The sequence below is a fragment of the Protopterus annectens genome, chromosome 3.part0 (assembly GCF_019279795.1).
Source record: "Protopterus annectens isolate FY-2018-M chromosome 3.part0, PAN1.0, whole genome shotgun sequence".
NCBI classification, from domain to species: Eukaryota; Metazoa; Chordata; order Ceratodontiformes; family Protopteridae; genus Protopterus; species Protopterus annectens.
This window is the reverse complement of record NC_056731.1, coordinates 1,988,150,138-1,988,173,385: the sequence shown is the minus strand read 5'-3', so window position 1 is coordinate 1,988,173,385 and position 23,248 is coordinate 1,988,150,138.

Genomic DNA, 23,248 nt, shown 5'->3' with positions numbered 1-23,248 from the left:
ATACCTGACGGGGGAATGGTGTCAAAGGCCTTAGCGAGGTATAGGTAGGCTGTGTGGAGCTCATTTCAATCATCTGTAGCCTGGGTAACTATCAAACAAATCCTCCCAGTTCAGGAGGCATGGTCTCCATTTGACAAAGTCAAACTGGGTGTGCTCAACCGTGTGAAGGTTCCCAATCTCTGTATTTTTGACTTCCATTATGACTGGCTCCATTGCCTTGCAGAACACACTCATCAGGCTCATAGAGCATGAATGTCAAGGGATTTTTGTGGCCGCACACCTGTGGAGTGTGAAGAACATTGCTGTGCAACATTCTATGGGCACATATCCTGTAGAGAGCATGTAGAGAGAGGTGTAGGTATCCCTGAGGAATATGGATACATCTTCACCCTATGTGCTATGATTCAGGATCTGATGCTGGGAGGTATGGAATGAGTAGTATCCTGGTAGTGCTGGAGCCTTGAACTAGGTAACTGATACTGCACAGATATCAATATTCTCCATAATGAGAAGTGCCTCGAGTGTGTACATCTTGAGGCTGAGACTACTGGCAATGAGTAGCATTTAGCTCACTTTGTGGTTATTTGCGTTGATTATGGGGTTTGGTTTGTCCTGCGTGACCGGTGTTCCACACCTGACGTCAGCACCTCATTGGTCCCATCTGACCATAAGCTAATTACCCTACATATCCACATCCTGGACCCACACCCCCATTAAGGAAACCATGTTAAAAAATGTCTCTAAAGCCAACTTCATGCTTCTTAAGACAGAAGTGCTGAACTGCAGGACACCCATGCAGATGGACAATACAGTTACAACTACTGAATCCTTCACAATTGCACTTTATAAGCACTTACATGACTGCATGCATCATGCTATCCCAAACAGAACCAAGATGATATCCTCCATGAAAAGCAAGCCAATCTGGTGTTCCCCTGCCATAAACAAACTGCACAACAGAAGGAAAATACTGTTGCAAATGAGGGTAAAATCCCATGAGGGGAGGAGCTCCATGGTCAACATCAGTAAGAAGCTGTGATCTATGATGAAATTCTCCAAAGCTGGTTCTGAAAACAAAACCGTCACTGATTATAAAGACAACCACAAAGCATTCTATAGCTATGTCAAGAATCTCAATGGCAACACTCAGATCTGCTCTGAGTTACAGCACAATGGCACTGAATATACAGACCCAACTGATATTGCCAACATCCTGGCAGATAGGATCAGTGCTAACTTTACCCCCCTCTCACCCATGAAAGAGCACATCTCTATAATGGAAGACTGCAAAGTTGCTGTCATCACGGCTGCACAAGTAAAACACACTCTCCAAAGCCATGAACACAGCATCCATGGGACCAGATAACATCCCAGGCTGTGTTCTACACAAACTACAGAACAAACAGGCACTACACCTACGTACCATGTTAAGTCATAGCCTCACCTCAAGCTTTGTGCCTGCTGAATGGTGCTCAATGATGGTTATCCCACTATTTTTATTTATTTTATTTATTTATTTGCAGTTGGTTTACCAGGATAGTCCATTGGGCCAAAATGAACCCGTTTTCAATGGCGTCCTGGGGAGAAAAGCTCCAAAACTAAAATAGGTTACAGTAGGTTATTCATAGTAGTTATACAAATTATGCAATTATACAAAAGTTAAAGATACAAGAAAAACAATTTCAAATAATACAGCAAAACTAGAATTAATACAGACTAGTGATGAAATTAATAGATAATACAGACTAAAATGAATATTGCATGAAAGTACTGAAAAATAATAAGATATTAGGAAGTATTGCACAAAAATACTGAGAAATAATAACATATTAGGAAGCAAACACTTAAGAGGTGTGGCCTAGTGAGTTCTTTACAAATATCATAGGAATAATAATATGTATGAGTTAGGGGTAAATAATAAGAAAAATGCAGGAGGAAAACATGGAAAAGAAGGAAGATGGAAATTGCAAGTGTTAGTTATGTGGGGTGGGAGCAAGTGCATTCCCACTGGGATACTAGATGTGAATGAAGAGATCTTTTAAAAATAAAATGGTTGGGGGTGGTTCACTACACAGGGGGGGAGCCATCATGGACCCCAGGAACTAGCGCCCCATTAGCCTGATGAGCCTGCTCTGCAAGGCCATGGAATGTATCATCATATAACTTATAAAAAAAGACATTGGTATTCTCCAGACTCTGGACCACAACCATGTTGGGTTTGTAAAAGGAGATCATGTCTCCTAAACCTGATAGATGTCATTGAAGCAGTCACCAGAACTGTAGACAAGGGTAAGGTGGTTCACACAGCCTATGTAAATCTTGCCACAGCTTTCAACACCACCCCCCACTCTGGAATTATAGATAAACCCACTAAACTAGGTATAAACCGCTATGTCACAAGATAGGTTGCCAACTGGCTAACTGACAGAACACACACTGTGAAAGTAGCAGTCACCAAGTATGACTTTGGACCAGAGACAAGTGGCTAATGAAGTTTCCAGATGACTGCAAACTAGGAGCCATAATTGAAACTACTGAAGATGTGGACATCCTACAAAAGGGCCTCACTGACACAGATGCCTAGTGTCAAAGCCATGGCCTCAAGCTCAATGTCAAAATGTGCATTGCTATCCCCTTTGGTAAAAACTCTGTAGCCATGAACTACGACATAGGCGGTAGTACACTTAACACTGAAAGTGTAATAAGAGACCTTGGGTCACAGGTGGACAGTGGACACACCTATGGTAATCACATCCCCGCAGTAGTCAGGAAATCTTTCTACGTGGCACACCTCATCACAAAAGGTGTATCATGCAGAATAGATGAGGACATTGTTCCCCTCTACTCATCACTCACTAGATCCATAATAGAGTACAACACCCCTTTTGCTATGTACCTCACAAAACATCTACAACAACTGGAAAGCCTGAAGAAATACCTCACAAATAGCATTAGCAGCCTGAAATACATGCCATACACAGACCGTCTCAAAATGCTCCAGCTGTACTCTCTCGCATATCGCCTACTCAGACGTGATCTCTGCCTAACTTACAAAGCTATGTAAAACACAGATCTGTTGGACATGCTCCACGTAAAACACTCAAAATCCCTCTGATCTTCAGCCCCAAAACCCAGAGTGAAATACAAAAGGAAGTGGTGTATCCATTTACCTTATGCATACCCACACCTCCAGGTTAGTGGCACAGCATGAGGCCTTGGAGACCATGCAAGTGCAACTAACATTGGGCAAAGCTGCTTATCAAATTGTAGCCTGCTACAGATCACCTACTTTGTCTTAGGAACCTCACTCAGTATTCCTGAGAACAGTGGAAAATATAAAGGTCCTACCAAACACCATTATATGAGGAGATTACAACTACCAAAACACTGACTGGGAGAATCACTCATGTACAACGTTCTTTGCCCAATGCTTCCTAGAGTTTAAAAACTCAAATTCTCTGGAACAGCTGGCCACCACACCCGCTAGAGGTGACAACATACTGGACCTGATCATCACCAACATGGGGTACCAGTGTTCCACAACAGAGATAAACCCCTCACTGGTAATATCAGATCATAAAGTAATCACACTGGACATCCACATCATGCCCCCCCCACAGTCAAGGAAACCACTGTGAAGAAAGTTTCTAAAACAAACAGCACTCTTCTCAAGACCAAGGTGGAAAGTTCAAAAGCACCCTTGCTATAGGATAATGCTATACAATCTGCAGAATCATTTACACTGTGCATTCTATGAGCATCTACAGGAATGCATGGATTGAGACATGCCAAATAAAACCAAGATGCACTCCTCCAAAAATAGGAAACCAATCTGGTGGTCGTCGCACATAAATAAGCTAGACAACAGAAGGAGGGAACAAATACATGATAGAGCAAACTTCACAAAAGGAAAGGCATCACTGATCATTATTAGGAAGAAACAATGATCGCTCATAAAAATAATCCAAGGCCAGTTTCTAAAGACAAATTGCCAAGGAATGTAACAATAACAACCACAAAGCCTTTGTTAGCTATACCAAACATTTAGGTGGCAACTCTCAAATATGCTGTCAGCTACTGCAAAATGGAAAAAAGATACACTGAACCAACCTACATTGCCCACATCCTGGGGGACAAGTTCAGTGCAAACCCCCACATCACCCCAAAAAGGGCCTGTGTCCATCGTAGAAGAATGCAGAGCACCAGACTTCATGGACATGCAGGTCAAAACAGCCCTCTCCAAAGCTAAGAACAAAGCATCAGTGGGACTAGATGGTGTCCCAGGCTGCGACTTACACCAGCCCCAAAAGGAACTACACCCTCACCTACATTCACTGTCCAGACTCAACCTTACCACAGACTATGTACCCAGAGAATGGCATACAGCAACAGTCATCCAGCTCCACAAAGGGGGTGCCACAACAGAACCAGGAAACTGTTGACCTATAGGCCTACTCAGCCTGGTCTGCAAAGCTATGGAGCAAATAATAATGGAACCGACAAACAGAGACACTGGGGACCTCCAGACACAGAACTCTACCCAACCTGGTATTGTTAAAGGTAGATCCTGGCTCCTAAACCTAGTTAACCTATTTGAAACAGTTACCAAGGACATAGATGGAGGTGAAAGTAGTCCACACAGACCACCTGGACCTGACTAAACACACATATTCAGAGTTGCGGGTGCCATGTCCGACTAAACCAGTCACAAATGGCATCCCACAGGTATTGGTCCTGGGACCCCACCTGTTCAGTAGATACTGCTCAGAGATACAGGCAAGCATGGGAGGAGTATGGCTGAACATGTTTGCAGATGACTGCTAACTGTGGTCCATAATCAACTCCACGGCTGACACAGACATCCTACAGAAGGGTCTTACAGAGACAGATACTTGGTGTCAAAACAATGCCCTCAAGCAGAATGCCAAAAAATGCATAGTCATCCCCTTTGGATAAAACAAAGTGCACACAAATTACCACATAGGTGTTAATCCAGTATGTACGGAGAATGTAATTATGGCCCTGGGGACCCAGGTAGATAGTAAACTCTCCTTTGAAGATCACATTGCCAAAGAGTTTACATATTCCTTCTATATAGCCCACCTAATGTCACCTAATGTAACCCACATTGTCTAGTCTGATGATGTCACCACCCTACAAATATACCTGTGGAAAGTTGAACTCACAGTAATGTGTATAGCGTGTCATGTAAATGCATACTGCTCTAATATCATAAAGTAGTTAGGTAGGGGTTTGAATCCTGCACTTGGTGAGTGTGTGTGTGTATCACCTTATATTGGGGCAACCTTTTTGGAGACAACTACAACACCTTAAAAGTGGTATACTTATCTTTGTTAAGTCCGATGATGTCACCATCCTACAATTATACCTGTGGAAAAAGGAACTCCCAGTAATGTGTATAGCGTGTCGTGTAAATGCGTACTGCTCTAGTATCATACAGTAGTTAGTTAGGTAGGGGTTTTAATCCTGCACTTAACAACTGTATGAGAGTGTGTGTGTGTGTGTGTGTGTGTGTATCTCCTAATAGTGGAGCAACCTTTTTGGAGACAACTACAACACCTTAAAAGTGGTATACTTATCTTTTTCAAGTCCGATGATGTCACCATCCTACAAATATACCTGTGGAAAAAGGAGTTCTCAGTAATGTGTATAGTGTGTTGTGTAATTGCATGTTGCTCTAGTATCAAAAAGTAGCGAGTTAGGGGTTTGAATCCTGCACCTGACAACTATATGAGAGTGTGTGTGTATTTCCTGGTAGAGAAACAACCTTTTTGGAGACAACTACAACACCTTAAAAGATGTATACTTATCTTTGTCAAGTCCGATGATGTCACCATCCTACAAATATACCTGTGGAAAGAGGAACTCCCAGTAATGTGTATATCATGTTGTGTAAATGCGTACTGCTCTAGTATCATAAAGTAGATAGGTAGGGATTTGAATTCTGCACTTTGTGAGTGTGTGTGTGTGTGACACAGTTGGTTACTGTGTTGTGGGTTTTGCTTTTACTACTGTATGACATATCACAATGACAACAGTATGTGCATTGCACATCAGGTAGCTGTGGCAAATACATATACGTACATGTGACCTCGATCATTTCATAGGTGGTAACCCTGCTTTCTCCATGAACACATCTGTTATCTTTGCCAGAGTGTGCTGCCACTTTCAGACCTTAGGTCACATCTGTATGCTTGTGACAAGCACAGCCACTGCAGTGATCCTTGGCCTACGTCATCCGTGTCACACACACTCATTATGGTTTCTATTGAATAGTGTGAGTGAGGGTTTATGCCTGAGGTATTCCAGACCAGTTCAAATGCAGCAAAGTCTGTCAATGGTGGCTCTTCATTATAGGTGTACAACAACCTTTGTGGATATGCATGCAGACCCCTTATTGCTTATGTGATTCACAGAGGGATTTCAAAATACCTTTGGAAATGTTATTACCAAAGGAGAGACGATGTAACACTTGGCTGTATGTACGCATCCATACCTGTCAATATGTTGGGGGCTACTACCTATGTGGTACTGTGGGGATACTATGTTTTGTAAAGGTGGATGACCATGCTTAAGTTGGCTTATAGCTTTACAGCATGGGTTTGACAACAGGTATCTGTCTGTATGATACCCTTGTGGAGGATGTGTGTGTCATCTGGACAATGCATTATAGGCCACAGTAAGCATTCCCAGATGTGGACGGACATATCCCTGCTGTGTTTGCTTGTACCTAAGTGACCTATATGGCAATCAGGAGTGGTCCCAGGAATGGGTGCAGGTGAACACCACTGGTTACTGGCATAGTATAGTTCCTGAAGGGTACAAATGTTACTGTGTGTCCTACATCTGTGTGTCAGTTGTCAAGACATCATCTAATGATTGTTTATGGTCAGGCTGTAGAGGTTATGTATACTACCAGAATGCAAACCAATGACAGATAGTAGCACCACAGCACAGTGTCAAACCATGTCATACACACATGTGTACCCAAGTTCCAAAATGTGTGTAGTACAATGCATACTGGCCACCAATAGAAACTATGGTGTGTTAACACTGTGTAATACAGGGCATGTCACCCTGCCCATGTGTCCACTATACACATACATGCAGACAGTGCACCTCCACCATGTTCACAAATGTACACCTGCAAACCTGTGCTGCACATATCCCACATGTACTGTCCACTCTCTAGCACATGCTGCCAATATGACACACATCAGCCAAGTGGCACATGGGCAAGCAATACACTATCGGGATTAACACTGGTGTAAACAATACTACATTGACAATCATAGCTTTAATGCATCATGCCTGCTCAGCTACACCTTCAAGGATAACATTACACTTTACTGCTGACAACATGCTAACATTGCTATACTGCCATAAAGTCACCCTGTGCATCAGCACCATGTTAGCCTGTTCCTGCATCACTGTTACAGATGACAGGAGGTGGCACAGGTTTCATCATATGCACAGGGTGTGTTGTTGGTTTGCCAGAGACCTACATTGAGCCATACAATCAACATGTGTGTGTGTGTGTGTGTGTGTGTGTGTGTGTGTGTGTGTGTGTGTGTGTGTGTGTGTGTGTGTGTGTGTGTGTGAGGGCCAAGAGTACTGGTATGGACCAATGTTGATGTAATGTGTGCAGGTATGTGTTAGCCCTAGGTGTCTGGTTTATGTGTGTGTGTGTCTGCATGTACACAGTTGCACCATGTGGCTGCCATATATGGGGATTTGTGGGACAGCCACAGACTGTACCTACCAGGCTTTACAGATCACCGTCTCTGGCCACAGATATGGTACCTGTGACTGGCAGGGGTGCTACTGACAGTATCAGGTACTAAGCCAGACTGATTACTATCCTCAGAGGTAGACATATGTGCACAGGATGCAGGTCCCTGCTGGGACTGTACAGAGCCACGTGCACGTAGTCTTCAAGGGCGGTCTATGGGCAGCCCACCCCAACATTGCAGGGGCTGGTACTGGCACTACGGGAGGGGCTGTGACTTGAGGGATGTCCGCGGTGACTGCCAGCTGCTGATGTTGCTGGCATATGTCCACGTCCACGTCTCACCCATCCCGCACTGTCCTGACACATGGACGTGACGTTGCGGAGGACACCTAATGTCTCACCCCAACATCTATCCATGACCTCAGTGTAATTACAGATAGCACCTGCTAGGTCACGGATACTGTCATTTAAAGCGGTGTTATGTGCCCTCTGTGCCCTTAGTCCCTGTCTGGTGTACCGTTCCATACGTGCCTGTGCCTCCATGACAGCCTGGAACATGCATGAGATTGTAAGACCTGTGGCACGTCTGCCAGGGGCATGATGACCAGCAGTACTCCGACGAGAACCCCTGGACATCTGCCTATGTGGTACCGTTCCAGACATCTGGGTATGGCTGCTGTGTCCGGATGCATGTACGATAGGTGCCACACTGTCCTGGCCATTGCCGACTGTAGACTGTCCCTCAGCTAAGGGCATTGGTGATGAGGGATGTACTGGCAGTATGACTGTGTGCATGGATGGGGTGGACAGCTGTGTACTGTCGATTGGTGGCCCAATGACAGACCCTGGCAAGCATGCCTGTGCCTCAACACACCTATCCTCATTACCACTATTTGTGTCAGTGACATCAGATTCCCTGCTGCAGTGAACCAGCCCAACCTCAGTACCTGTGAGAGGAAGACAGGAAACACACTTTACGACCTGTACATGATGTCAGAACACATGAACAAATGCACACATGCACACATGAACACATGAACACATGCACACATGCACACATGAACACATGCACACAAATACACTCCTCACTAAGGTACAGACACACAAAACACACACACACACACACACACACATACACACACACACACACACCACCAGCAATCCAGAACATACCCAATAGCGGCTGATGGTGGGGTACAATATCACAAGACAAACAGTCATATCACACGTGTCAGCATGCAGGACGTGTGTTGCTCAACAGCATGCAGTGCGAGTGTAGACAGTCCTTGCTAATAACAGTATACATGGCTTTGATGCATGTGTGTTGTTGTTCAGTGATTGGCCTCACCCTGGAATGCAATGTGTACATGGACACAACATTGCTGTGCAATTATTACAAGCTCTTCAATGTGCTGTGCGCCGTCACTCACAGGCATACATACCATGGCTGGATGTTTATCTGCGTGTCACAGATATCCATTACTGATTACAGCATCTGTGTCTTTAGCAGATAATTGTGGACACAGGTTTAGCTCATGCATGCTATGTATACACACAGGATGAGTGGTGCATGTATACCTGATGGAATACCATTGCTCAACATAGCCATTGTACAGTAGTTATGGTGAGTGTAGAACATATTGTGGACATACCAGTGCCAGCCATGACATGACATGCTACAACACAACTGCAACATTAAACATCACACATACCCAATGTGTGTCATGTGACCTATACACTCAATAGCATTACAAGACATATATGTGTCACTTTGTGCAAACAGTGATTGCTATGCATATTGTGTATAGGTGCATATGTTTGCACACACACAACATTGAGGTGTATAGCAATGAATGCTATGTGTAGTACTGTGGTTACTGTAACTGGATGGCATGCAGTACCATGAGCCATCATCATGCAGCATCATGTGGTCACTCAAGGCTACTAATGTGTACCAGACTGGCACCTATCATGCTGTACCTGAACCGCAGTACCATGGCTACATTCACCATTTCACAGCCAGTTGTTACATGGGTTTGTAAGGTGCACAATAGGGAGCATTGCCTAACATGAATGCGTTGTGTGTTGAAGAGTGTCGCACTGCCCCATGATAGGCCTCTACCCCTCAGGTATATTATGTGTGCTGTGTGGATGACATTTGGGATACTGGACTGTGACCTTACAGCGTGTGTCTGAATATGCCATGTGTAGCATATTAACATGTACTGCGTATGACAGAGTTGTGTATGTCATGTGCATGTGTATCGACTGCCTATCCAATGTCCACTATAGTGTAGCCACAATTGTTTGGGATGCTCTGTGTATTGCATGTGTTTGAGGCAGCCACTAATGTTACTGAGATGTGCATAGTCACACAGCAAACATGCACAACATGCATTATGCATAGGTGTGTTACATGTGTACATGGCCTACACCTCACCTATGACATGCATATTTTATTTGCAATATTAAATGTAGAACACACTCACCAGCATAGGTCTGCTGCCTTGCTGTCACACCAGAGGGACCTATAAAGGATATGAAACAGTTTGTCAGTGGAAACAACTGTGGCATTGCTACTGTGGGTTTGCAATCTTACAGTAGTACAATGGTTGACAGTCACAGGCCTACACATCATGTTCCAAATTATCAGTATTGAACAACACCAGGCTCCACATCTTCTAACTACACAGTACACATCTCACATATGCATGATCTAACAATAGAGGTAACAGTAGTCTACAGATATGCCATTTTACCTGCATGGTCCATGTAAACTTGCTGGGGGGCTCCAGCCTCCATGATGATACATGTGTGCTGTTGCTGTTGTTGTTGTTGGCCGGGAGCCCCCAGGCTCAGGAGCAGCTCCTCCACTCTGGTGAGGGGGGATGGGTGGCAACCCCACCACCTGTGGCAAGCTGTTGCCTACGGACATCAGACGCACGCTGCCGGACATGTCTAAGTAAATCACTGCAGTGATGTCGTACCTGCTCATATGTCCGGATATGCATGCCTATGTAATTTTATCCTACGGACAACATCTTGCCACAGCGCAGTCCACTCATGCAGGTCCTGGCTGGTCCTTGAAAATAGCAGGGTGTAGTGTTGGATGTGACAGGTGGTTAATATGCCATCCTCTGCATAACTATAGGATGGATTGCGATGGTGGGCCATGACCCTGGAAGACAATGAAACAATATGTGTGAGCAAGTCATGTGGCACACTTAACATTCTACAGTACAGATATAACTGAACTGCCATAAATAGCAAACTATTGTCTGTCAGAGGATACACACTTTCAATACCACATATCAGTGCTCAACCCACAACTACCTGACAGTGCCTGACACGCTCCATATATTACAACATTTTCTGCACAGCAACAAAGAGAAACCACTATGTAAAACTATGCAACAGTACATGGCACACCGTATGTGACACAATGCACCACCTAGCCACAGGAGGTATATGTCAAGCTAATGCATAACGAAATATGAAATCCATTGAATGATTGTAAAGTCTGGTTACAGTATTACCAGTATACCACACTAGTTGTTGATGGAAAACCCCTGCCTACAATATGTGCACATTCGTGAATATAGGTGGCATACTGCTGTACTAGATTATACATGTTGCTAGATACGCACTTATATCCTGTAACACGTATATGACCGAGGGCATGTTACAGGCATACCCACACGCACATCAGACATACATACAGGACACAGAGGTATGGCAACCCAGATGAGCTTTACGTATGTACCATACAGTACTGTGTGTCAGTACTTACAAACCCTTATGCCTGAGGTATGTAATCTGTGAGGACTACAGGGAACACACAAAACAGTGTTTCCAAGCAATGTGGACATACACCATACTGTGCTGTTTAGGCATACAGCTTCAGGTAGTACTACAGTTCATACAGGGGTTTGATTCACCAGCAGTACCAATCAATGAGCATACATGTACTGCTTTATCCTCCAATGGCACACCCCAGTTAACAAAAAGGGACTATGTCAGACAGTATGCCATACTGCTTTTTCTGCCTAGCAATAGCATACACATCTTTTGCTAGGATCAGAGCTAGGACACATAATACCATGACTGAAACAGTTTCCCACTAAGCTATCCCACATATACACAACTGTGACACATTCACCAACACATTCACCATGACACTCAGTCAACCTCACATAGCAATTATTGCAACAAGTACATGTGGGTGTGTATTGGTTCATAGGTAGGTAATAGGCTATTGGCCCTAGGGCCTATAGAAGCCTAGCCAGACTATACCCTGGCCTTTGACACCCAAGTAATTTAATTTCATGTGCCCCTGTCATGCAGAGCCACAGAGGTGATTCCCAGGGTGTATTTCCTATCTCTCATCCAATCATCAAGACTATTCATGATGAGTGCTACTGAGGATCTTTGTTTGCTATTGATAGTTCCCCATACTAAAGGGGTGGCGTAAGCCACAAAACTATGGGCTAGGTAAAATGCCCCCTCGGGACAGCAGCTAGTATGAACCTATGAACCTATGAACCTATGATAGGTAGTTTGTTCCAGAGTATGGGATGTGTCAGAGATAGGAATCTATCCCTCCAGCATGTTCTGTTTTTTTGAGGTGACAAGGTTTAGGTCCCTAGAGCATGTAGCTTGTAGGGATTGTGATCTGTTTACGTGGAGCATGTCCAACAGCTCTGGGTTTGACATAGCTTTGTATGTTAGGCAGAGGTCACCTCTGGGTTGCCGGTATGCGACACAGTCTAGCTGTGGTTTTGTGGGATGGTCTGCATAGGGCATCTGTTTGAGGACAGTATTACTCTTTGTGAGGTATGTCTGTGGTCTTTCCAGTTGCTGTAGATGTCTTGTGAGGTACATACCAGAAGGGGCATTGTACTCTATAATGGGTTTTGTGAGTGATGAGTAGAGGGGAACACTAACCTCTTTTTCCCTGGATGACACAGCTTTTGTGATGAGGTGTGCCATGTGGACAGATTACATGACTTGTGTGGCACTGTGATTGTCAAGGGGGAGACTACTGTCCACCTGTGTCCCATGGTCTCTTATCACACTTTCGGTATTAAGTCGACTACCACCTATGTGGTAGTTCATGGGTACAGATTTTTTAGCAAAAGGGATGCCAATGAATTTCCGACATTGAGCTTGAGGCCATGGCTTTGTCACCAGGCATCTGTCACAGTAAATATGACCCTGTCTCTCTCTCTCTCTCTCTCTCTATATATATATATATATATATATATATATATATATATATATATATATATATACACACACATATATATAAACATCCATTGGTGTACATATAGATATACATATAGGCACATATACAGTACACCTTTCATGGTGGGAATATCAATTATGCAAAGTATGTGAGGTATACAGTTATGTAATGATATTGCACAGTCTTGTGCGAAATGCATTGAAGGTGTTCTCAGCCCATGTGGTTTTAGTAGGCCTCACTGGCTGCAACACTGCAAACCTAACAAATCACACCCACAGCGTTTAACCACCACATGTCATATACCAGCACTGTATGCTGTCTTGTTTGCCACTCACTTCTACCTACATACAAATATGCACATAACAACCTTCACCAACATATATATGACCTCCCTTCAGAAACAGTTGCAGTATGTCCCTTGCTCTATGCACAAGTACAGATGCTAATATATCTGACACAAATATATCTCTCTGTATGTGTGTGCCATACACACACAAGGTCCACACTGTTATAAGTCACTGGACCTCACGGCTGACCTGTTGGGCCTTGCTGCAACATGAACAGGTGTCACGTGTGAGCACACAGTAATATTAGAGGGTGTATACATAGCTGCAAATGCTAGATTAGCATACTAGCCTGATACAGCAGTTGCCAATGCTAAGCTACACGTTGCTATGATTATCATGCATGTGTTACTCTGTCACATCCATGGTTATATAGCTGTATGCACTACTCCCCCAACCAGCCCTTGTCCACACTATTGTACAGAACACAGATAACATGGTTCAGATGTTTGACATTTAATGCTGAGTTACATATATCACAGTTATGTCCCACTGCACACAGCTACACATTGATTTGTACATGCCAGTAGTTATGCATGGCATCTGTGCATAGATACATACTGCTGCCATATATTGATGTTTCAAAGTATGTAGAGTAGTCTTCAAATACATCTACTACATGCCAGTAAATACATATCTGTTACATACCTTTCCTTTGTATGTGTTCGTAGTTTTCAGTTTGGTGTGTCTTTGGCCCACTGGTGTGGGTGGGGGTGTCTCTCTCTCTCTCTCTGCCTCTGTCTCTCTCTCTCTCTCTCTCTCTCAGCATCTGCAATGGGATGATTGCATGTGTGGCCAGCAAGTACAGCCTGCTTTTATAGGTATCTGCAAATGTGCATGTGATGGCCTCTGCACCAGTTGGTGGCCACCATTTGGTAATTGCATGCAAACTGCTGTGTGGTAAATGCAGTACTCACTGTCATAGCAACCCAATGCTATAAATTGCTATGTCGGGTAGGCGTAGCCCTTTCAGCTTTCCAAAGTGGGGCCCATGCTTGTTTGCTGTGGACACCGTTGTGTAAGTCAGAAGGTTGGTATAGTTCTTATATCTGAAGCTAGGAGTGTAGCCAGTGATTTAAATGTTGTAATCAGACCTAAATGTTGCCACTTCCACTACACAGTTGTCAGTGTCGAATTGTACTCACCCCTACAAATGCTAACTCAAGATACATGGGAGTATGTAGTTTCTTTTCTACTTATACAATTAACTGCCATACAAAAGTAGTTATTGAGATGTATTCATTTGGTACATGAACTGTTTGTGAACTGCTATACTGCGAATATTAATTTACTCACTTTTGAACAGTTTGTGCTTTTTTACTGTTGACATTAGCACAAGCTGCTAAAGAAAACCGGACAAATTTCAGTACTGAGTATGCCTACCTACATCCTTGGTAGACGCTGAACACACAGGTATATTGTACATTTGGGTAGGGGTGCAGAAGGACAGAGAGCATTATGTATTAATGCGTGAACTTTATCTTGCTGGACTTAAAGGGTTGCTGTGTACCTATTAGTTTACCAAGGCAAGTAGTCTGTCTGTGTAGCTCCCAACTGTGGACCTATCCAGATGGTAGCCAGAGATTAGCCTGTTATTCTTTGTCTGTACACCACACCGGTCTTTTCAGCACTGGAACAATGATATTGTCACAATTGGTTGCTACCTGTACATGGCTACATCCCTTGGTATTTCAGTGTCGTACTCCTACATAAGGGTATGCTTCTGGAAATCCTTCCAAAGCTATTTGCACAGTGTGTAACAGCAGAATAGCTGATATGCCTGTGTGTTTCTGCCTCTGCCAGGCCTCTCAAACACTCAGGTACATATTTGAACAGACTCAGGGAAATGTAGGTAGAAGTGAGGTACACCTTTAAAATGTCAGAGACATTAAGTTGAGACTTTGAGAGAACCAGAGCATATGGATTAATACACATTTCCTGAAGTACAAGCAGTGTCTAACTCTTACTTATTGTCATTATTCATTAAGTGTAATTCCCCACCTTTCTGCCTAATGTCAATACCTTTCAGAGGGATTCAGAGGGACACAGCTAAAACCTGTCTCAAAATCAGGGACATGCCTGAAAATTAGTCACAGTTGGGAAGTATGGCCTCTGCCCTATTCAGATATGCTAGTGTTTGTCCTGCTATGATACTGTGTGGGGGTTGTAAAGTGCTGCTGTAACATTATTTCCTGCTAGAAGGGCTGGTTCTCTTTTCACAGTCATGTAATGCAATTCCACGAGAACTGCTGGCAAAGATCCACAGAAAAAGATTTGTGTTATGGCATTCCTATTTTACCTTTACATTCCTCATTCTGATGCATGATATATTTAGTTCAGCACCAATTTGTTGTATGTCTACCATGGCTTACTGGTACTTCATACAGTCTAGGGTGTACAAGGTCTGGGGTTCAAGACTGACAGAGGTGTTTTATTTTGCTGCTGAGCAGAACAAGGGCCCTGATATACAGGGTGACTAAGGCACTTTTAAGCAGTTGTAAGTGGGTTCGCGTGGCTTTGCGCGATGCTTAGCTAAGCTTAGCTAAGCGCACACAAGTGCACACAGGCACACACTCGCGCAAACCTGCTAACTACTGCTTAAAAGTGCTTACTCCCGCTAACTCCCGCGCTCATTTCTTTGAAAGAAAAGAAAATGGGGAGATAGAAAAGTGGTGAAAAAGGGGCACAAAGAGGGAAAGACAGTAGGGAAAACAGCTCTGGATGTGCAGGATGGGTGTAGGGAAGTCCCATAGCTGCCCATTTCTTTAACAGCAACAGCTGTGCATATGCAATCAATTTGGAGGTGAATTTGAAACCTTCAACCCCTGTGAGAGGTGTGAGGGCAACAAAGTATGTTGTACTGCAAATTAAATATCAGTTTATGTGTCCAGCGGACACGTGTGCAAAATGGGCAGCTATGTATGGGGCGTATTTTTTTTGTGAGCAGATTGCCCTTTTTTTTTTCAGGTGAGAGTGGAATGTGGGGTAAGGGAAGTAGGTATATTTGGGGAGTTAGGTTGGGGAGGTAAACAGACAAGACAAACAAGACGCATACAGGGGCGGAATATGACACATGTGGGGGGTGAACACCATTAATGGGGAAGAATGTTTTGATATCACAAGCCCATGAGTCCACAGATGGCAACAGTGGAACTGAGATCCCCACCCATGGGCAGTCACCACTGCACCTTCACAGCCCAGAAGGTGGCTGTGCTGGGGGCTGCATAGGAGGGGCAGGCTCACCTGTGAGTCACGCCACTTGTGCCTCAAGCTGGCATAGAGGATCAGCGACAGAACGCTCGATCTCCCTACGCACCACAGCCCAGACCGTTCGGAGGGTGATAGGTGGCCCTCTTCCCCCCACGCTTGCACGGGGGGCGACGAGCCCCATCCCCTGCAGTGCTTCCACCCGAAGGTGGCACAGGGCCAATGGAGGAGGAGGTCCCAGGTTGGGCACCGGACCTGCTGGTGGCAGGTGCGATCGCCAGCTGAGGTGGGACAGGTGGGTCCGCTGTGACTGGCCTTCCCATACATTCTATGATTGGGAGGATTTAATGGAAATATGGGTTAGTAACAGTCAACAACATTCCCAATTAGTTATAACAGCATGCAGAAGTATTCCCATTAACCCAACACACCAGAGTTCCAACAGTGGAACAGCAAACATGACACATGCATATATGGAACAACAGTGGACATTACAACAGCATGCAGGTTTAATCAATGGCAACAGGCCACCAATATTGTGGTATTTGAACAGGGCACATGCATCGAAATAAAAGCAGATATTTATAAACCATTAGGACATATGTTCCAAAAAATGTTTTGAGATTAGACATACCCATTGAGGTGTGGAATTGCATTTTTTATGCACATACAGTAGGGTGGAAATGATAGCTCCATTAACAACTTATATATCCTTCTAGTTTACACTACATTCCTATTAACTGCAGTTATATGTCCCCTACATGTATTATTAAACTACCTAATTGTCCTTATATCGTGAAATGGGTATTGCTAGATCTTTATATACATGGGCTGTATCTGACATACAAACTGTCCGGGATGCAGTTGTTACTGCTACATATTTTGTGAGTTGCTCAGACACACTACTGCTAAGATGGTACACTGACAGTTCTACTTTCCTATACTTATCAAGATATGTTTAGGTGGAATTATTAGTTATATGTTAATAGTTCCCTACATTTCTGCCAGCACAATGACATTTCTGGGGAACACAATACCAAACTACTCATGTGCCAGATTAACCTGTACATGCTGGGCATGAACCAACAGGTGAGGACTGTGAATATGCTTAAAAGCTACTGGCACTCCCTTCATCCACTTTATATGGGCCTACCCAACTGTGTGTTAACAGCGCTTAATACAACAGTACTATTTCTATAATGCAAGAGTACAACAACATATCAAAGAAAATGACACAGACACACTCCAGGAATTATGCCTTTATTAAAGACTTAAAACACTTTTCTTCTCATTTATTTTATATAACAGTACATGCAGAATAATTATTAGAGATTTATTACACTTTTATTTATTGTGCTCAAACACTTTTTTCAGGCTCTCTCATTTATTTGACATAACAGTACAAGCAGAATAATTACTAACCTGCCTGGTGGCACAGCCTTAGCAGCCTATCTGCATAGGCTTGCTGATTTGCAGCACGGACACCTGCAGCTCTGAAGTAGATGAAGTGATATTGAGACATACCTATCCATAGTATACACTAGAACAGCAATTCTTACATACGTAATTCCATGGCTACTTACTCAGTACTGGGGCATTTGCCATCCCATGGGCCTACTGGATCCACTGTTCCAGTAGATCCACCTTGCATCTCTTCAGGTCTGCATGGTGGTGTCTGACCTGCTCACCAGTCCGGGGACACCTGTGGCACTGGTGAGTTCATGAGCTAGACTGTCCCAGGCTTCCGCTTTGTATTGGGTGCCCTGGTACTGGCCCCGCAGGAGTCTATCCTCATGATTATGGACAAGGAGCCAAGCCATTACTTTTGACTCCTCAATGCCCTAACGTTGCACTCGAAAACAAGAGCCCTCTCCAGCACCGGCCATTGCTGCCTGCAGATGGGAGCTACAACCAGTTATGGCAAGTATTCCTGCCTATGGAGCTTAAATATGCATCATTTCCCGCACTTATTTGTGATTGGCCAGTTTTGAAAAAATGCAGCTGAGGGTACACCTGCTTAGCAATGGGTAAACTTCCATTGATATGTATGTGTGTGTTGAAAGTGCATACTTATGAAAAGCTGTCATGGCTTAGTGGTTCAGTCCTGTGATTATGGTGCACAGTATCCCGGGTTCAAGGCCTGTCATTGCTTTTTATTTCACTACTGGCCAGACCGGCAAGGAGGTGTGGCTATGTTTTACTGACTTTGCTCTACGTTGCCCAATGTTGCTCGACGTTGCTCTACATTGCTCTATGTTGCCCGACATTGCTCTACGTTGCGCTGGTTGGCACGGTGCGCAGCTCAGCACAAAATTATTGCATTAGTTAAAACAGAGCTAAGCTATGGGCAATTATACTGTAATGTGCTTAATACTAGTAAACTTTGCTTAGCAGTGCTTCACATTGCTTAAGATACATTACTTATGTATTCATCAGTATGCAGAACCATTTCACTTTCTTATATATATATATATATTTAAAATTTGTTCACTACTACAAAGGAGATTTCAATGCTTTTTACTATAATTTCAATGATAAATCTCAGGGATTCTTTTCATATACAGGTTTTCCAACAGAAAATAAAAAGAGGAGTGGTGGGACTTGAACCGGGAATGCCTTCTCTTTGTGCGAAGGTTCTACCACTACGCTATTGCTGTTTTCATTAATTTGCATATATGTTTCTTATTATCCTCTTCGATGTCTTGACTGCTAACTGTAGCTAAGCAATGGGCAAACCCGTGCAAACATGCGCAAATAATGGCAGCTATATCGGGAATATAAAACAAAATTAACAGTTTTATATTTTATAATTGTACTGGGGTTTAGAATGTGGGAGAGTGTAGTGTTGGCTATGTACATATTTGAGCCGACTTGCTCATGTAGGTTGACATTTCCCAATTGAGAGACTTGCAGGGGTGTGGATTTTTGGACTGCTCAGCAGTCCGACACACCCCCTGCACTCGTGCATGTTCCATGTTAGCCTTAGAGTTATGGCAGTGCGCCCTCATTAATATGCATGGCGTGCTGCCGGCTTACTCTTACACTGGCGTTTCCGTGTAAGACTACTCTACTCTTACACGCAGAATTCGTGAATCCTGGGGATAGTCTTTTTGAGTTTGCATATATATCAAAACTGTGATGTTATAAAGAGTGTATGCACACGGGTCTATATTATATGTTCGAAGTTTGAAAACTTTGAACGTTTAATAATCGAATTTAAATGTTCAAAGTTTCAAACATCAAACATATAAAAAAAAAAAAAAAAAAACGGAACTTATCTGACTAGTGTCCCCCCACACCCCCACACCCCACTCTTTAAATATACCAACTCTGAGACCGCACTATAGTGCAGTAAAGGGAAGATTTCATGTGGGGTGCAGGTTGGTTTGCCCCCTGCCTACAGTCGTTAGTTTAGGGTTTGGGGTTTTTTATGTTCAATGTTTGAAACTTCGAACATTTAAATTTGATTATTTAACATTCAAAGTTTTCAAACTTCGAACATATAATATAGAACCTATGCACACATGCCTATCATTGGCTACCATAAGTAAGAATTGTCTCTTATATAGTAAGTGATTTTGCTGTATTGGAGTTTGTAGCTGTAACATTGTAATGTGATTGTATTTAAGATCTTATTGATAAGTATATCTATAGTAGGTATTTTTGCAAAGAAGGGTGTGTGTGCATGTGTGTGTGTGTGTGTGTGTGTGTGTGTGTGTGTGTGTGTGTGTGTGTGTGTCTGTGTGTCTGTGTGTCTATGTGTATATTTTGGAGTGAGTATTCAGAAAATTGAATTGCATTTGTATCAATGATATTAGTGAGTGAGTTTTAAATGCCCGGTATCCTGATTTTTGGTAGTGTTCTAAGCCGGTCAGTGTAGTCAGAGGATATGTACCAGGAATGGATTGCAGGTCTGCAGGATGGATGAAAAGATCTGGCTCTGGCACTGTCTGTATCAGCTTGCCTGTTTGTGTGTGTGTGTGTGTGTGTGTGTGTGTGTGTGTGTGTGTGTGTGTGTGTGTGTGTGTGTGTGTGTGTGTGTGTGTGTGTGTGTGTGTGTGTGTGTGTGTGTGTGTGTGTGTGTGTGTGTTTGTGTATAATTGTAAAAGTGCAATTATGACATGAATGGGGAAATGGTGTCATGACACTGAGTGCATTTGGTACAGTGAATGCAAAATGCCAGAAGAATACATGTATTACTGCATGCTGAGCAGCACTTATCCCAAGATAATGACAATTTAGGAGTACAATCTATAAGTTTTTGGTGTGATGGTGTGGTAGGCTTGCTCTCCATATTAGATGCATGTTGTATGTATCCTTGTATTATAGACAATATCAATGACTTGAATGGGGGTCCCGAGGTCTGCATGGTGTTGGGAGGTTAGTTTTGTGTGTTAAGGTGTGTCCCTGCCCACATGCTTATGGTTATTCTGAATTATTATCTATTGTTATCTAAATTGGTAGAGTAGCTGAGGGCTTTGCTTTGTTCAAAAATATTTGTGTGTCTATTTATTTATTTATTTATATATGTATTTATTTTTATTTTGTATATATTTATCAGACGGTCCTCATTTAGTTTAATATTGAGATGTAAGTGCTGTGGTCCACACTTATTGAAATGTAATCAAGATCAAAGACAGTGTAATTAAAAATGGTTCTGAGCAAAATTCAAAAAGTCAGCATCCCACATTTAGCCACAGTTGTTTATGTATTACCTGCACTCTAGATTGATGGAAAGGAGAACACAGACCAAATATTCAGATGGAGATCCACCACTTTTATGACACAGAGAAACACAGAAGCTGTTTAGGGCCAAGTCAGTACAACAAATGTTCTGTTTTGTTTAACTCTCCAAGGTCACTTGCTTGGCAGCCCATATGGTGGTAAGAAAACAAGTCAAGGACTGGAAATTAAATAGAATGACATAATAGTATAAGGGAATTAGGTAAGCAAAAGCAATAATGAAGAAGTAACATCATTAGAAAACATATTATTTTAATGGAAAGGTAGACAGATTAGAATGATATTCAAAGTTACATTGTTCCCATGTGAATTCTAGAAAAACATGAGGGATATTAAAAAGAGGTGTGAACTCAAAGGGCATTAAAAATATTCACCCATGTTTCCCTCACTGAGTATGTGCAATCATTTAAGGCCAGATTCCAAAAGAACAGCACAGCACTGAAGGCAGAACTGAAATCAGTTAGCACATTCTAATGCTTGTAATGCAAAAAAGGCCCAAATACTTTAGTTAGCATGGCAGCCCAGCAAGTCTCCACCCAAACAGAAAAGATATTGCACAAGTGCAGATAATGGAGTAGGCTACTCTTCCAAACAAAACTTCCTTAGGCAACTGAAGAATGTGATTTAAAAATTAGCACAGCAGATGCATTGACATATGCAGAAAGTACTTTTTGTATGTAATGTACAAACGGAATATTTGTATTAGCAAACCAGTAGTAACACAATACAATAGAACATTGACAATAAGCAATACAAATAACTATGTACTTTCCAATAACTGAGACAAACATGCAAATATAGCAGAATATACAAATAAATGTAAATATAAATGTAGAAAGTGCCTAGAGCTCAGAACAATGGAAGAAGGTATATGGTGATGTGGCAGCCTCACAGCATACAGCAGCAATCAAAAAATGTTGAGTAGTGTGTAGGGAACACATACGAATCACACAACTCTATGAATCGGGGAGATAGGAAAGCCCAAAAGGAATGGGGATCCAAGGTAACTCACATGCAGAAAGGAAATGGGTTGTCAAAGGAATGATCTTTCTTTGAGGGATAGCGCTTTTTTTTTGGAAGAGGGATAGGCAAGGTATGGCTAAATTGGACAGGGTAACTGGGAGAAGAAGAACATGAAAAAGAGAGGACTTATGATAGGATAAGGATAGTGAGGTTCAATGCAGAGGGATGGGGACTGACAGCTGCACACATCACAGGCAAGCAGCATAGTACCGGGGAACCATATGGAAACAAGCAAATCACTAAAAGCCATTGAATACAATACTGTCAACAACAAAGGAGTTGCATCAAGTTTAAGGCTTGAATCAGCAGATGCAACACAGGTGTCTTGTAGATTTATTCTGCTATGATTTACACATGTAAGAAACACTCAGATAGACCAAAATAGTTATATACACTGTCAGTGCACAGCAGAACAGATGTTGAATTGCAAGTATGTTGATTGACTTTAGACATGGGCATGTACATGAGTATGACAGACAGTGGCAAGTACCTTGAAATGTGTCACTGATGTGTGCCAAGTCAACATGCAGCATATGCAATACTGATCAATAGGAATATGCAGCAGCAGCAGAAGGCTGGTACTGCAAATGTGTGCACATGCAGCAGGAAGTGATGTAATACCCCAACACAAATGGCAAAGGACAATATTCCCAAACCTCCATATAGACAGAAGATTGCATGGATGGACTGGATGAAGATACTACAGAATTGTGCAACACATAGAAGTGTATACAGGGTGGAACCAAGTGTTTTGTTGTGTCACAATACAGGACATGTATAAGCAGCTGCTGTAGGCTATGTGTGTCCACTATTGTGTGCAGGTCCACATACAGTGAACACCTGTCATGCAGAAGTACACTGGAATTGTTGGTAGTTTGCTGCAGAATGGGGAAGGTGAATGGCAGTGTGATGAAAAACCATACACAGGCTGAC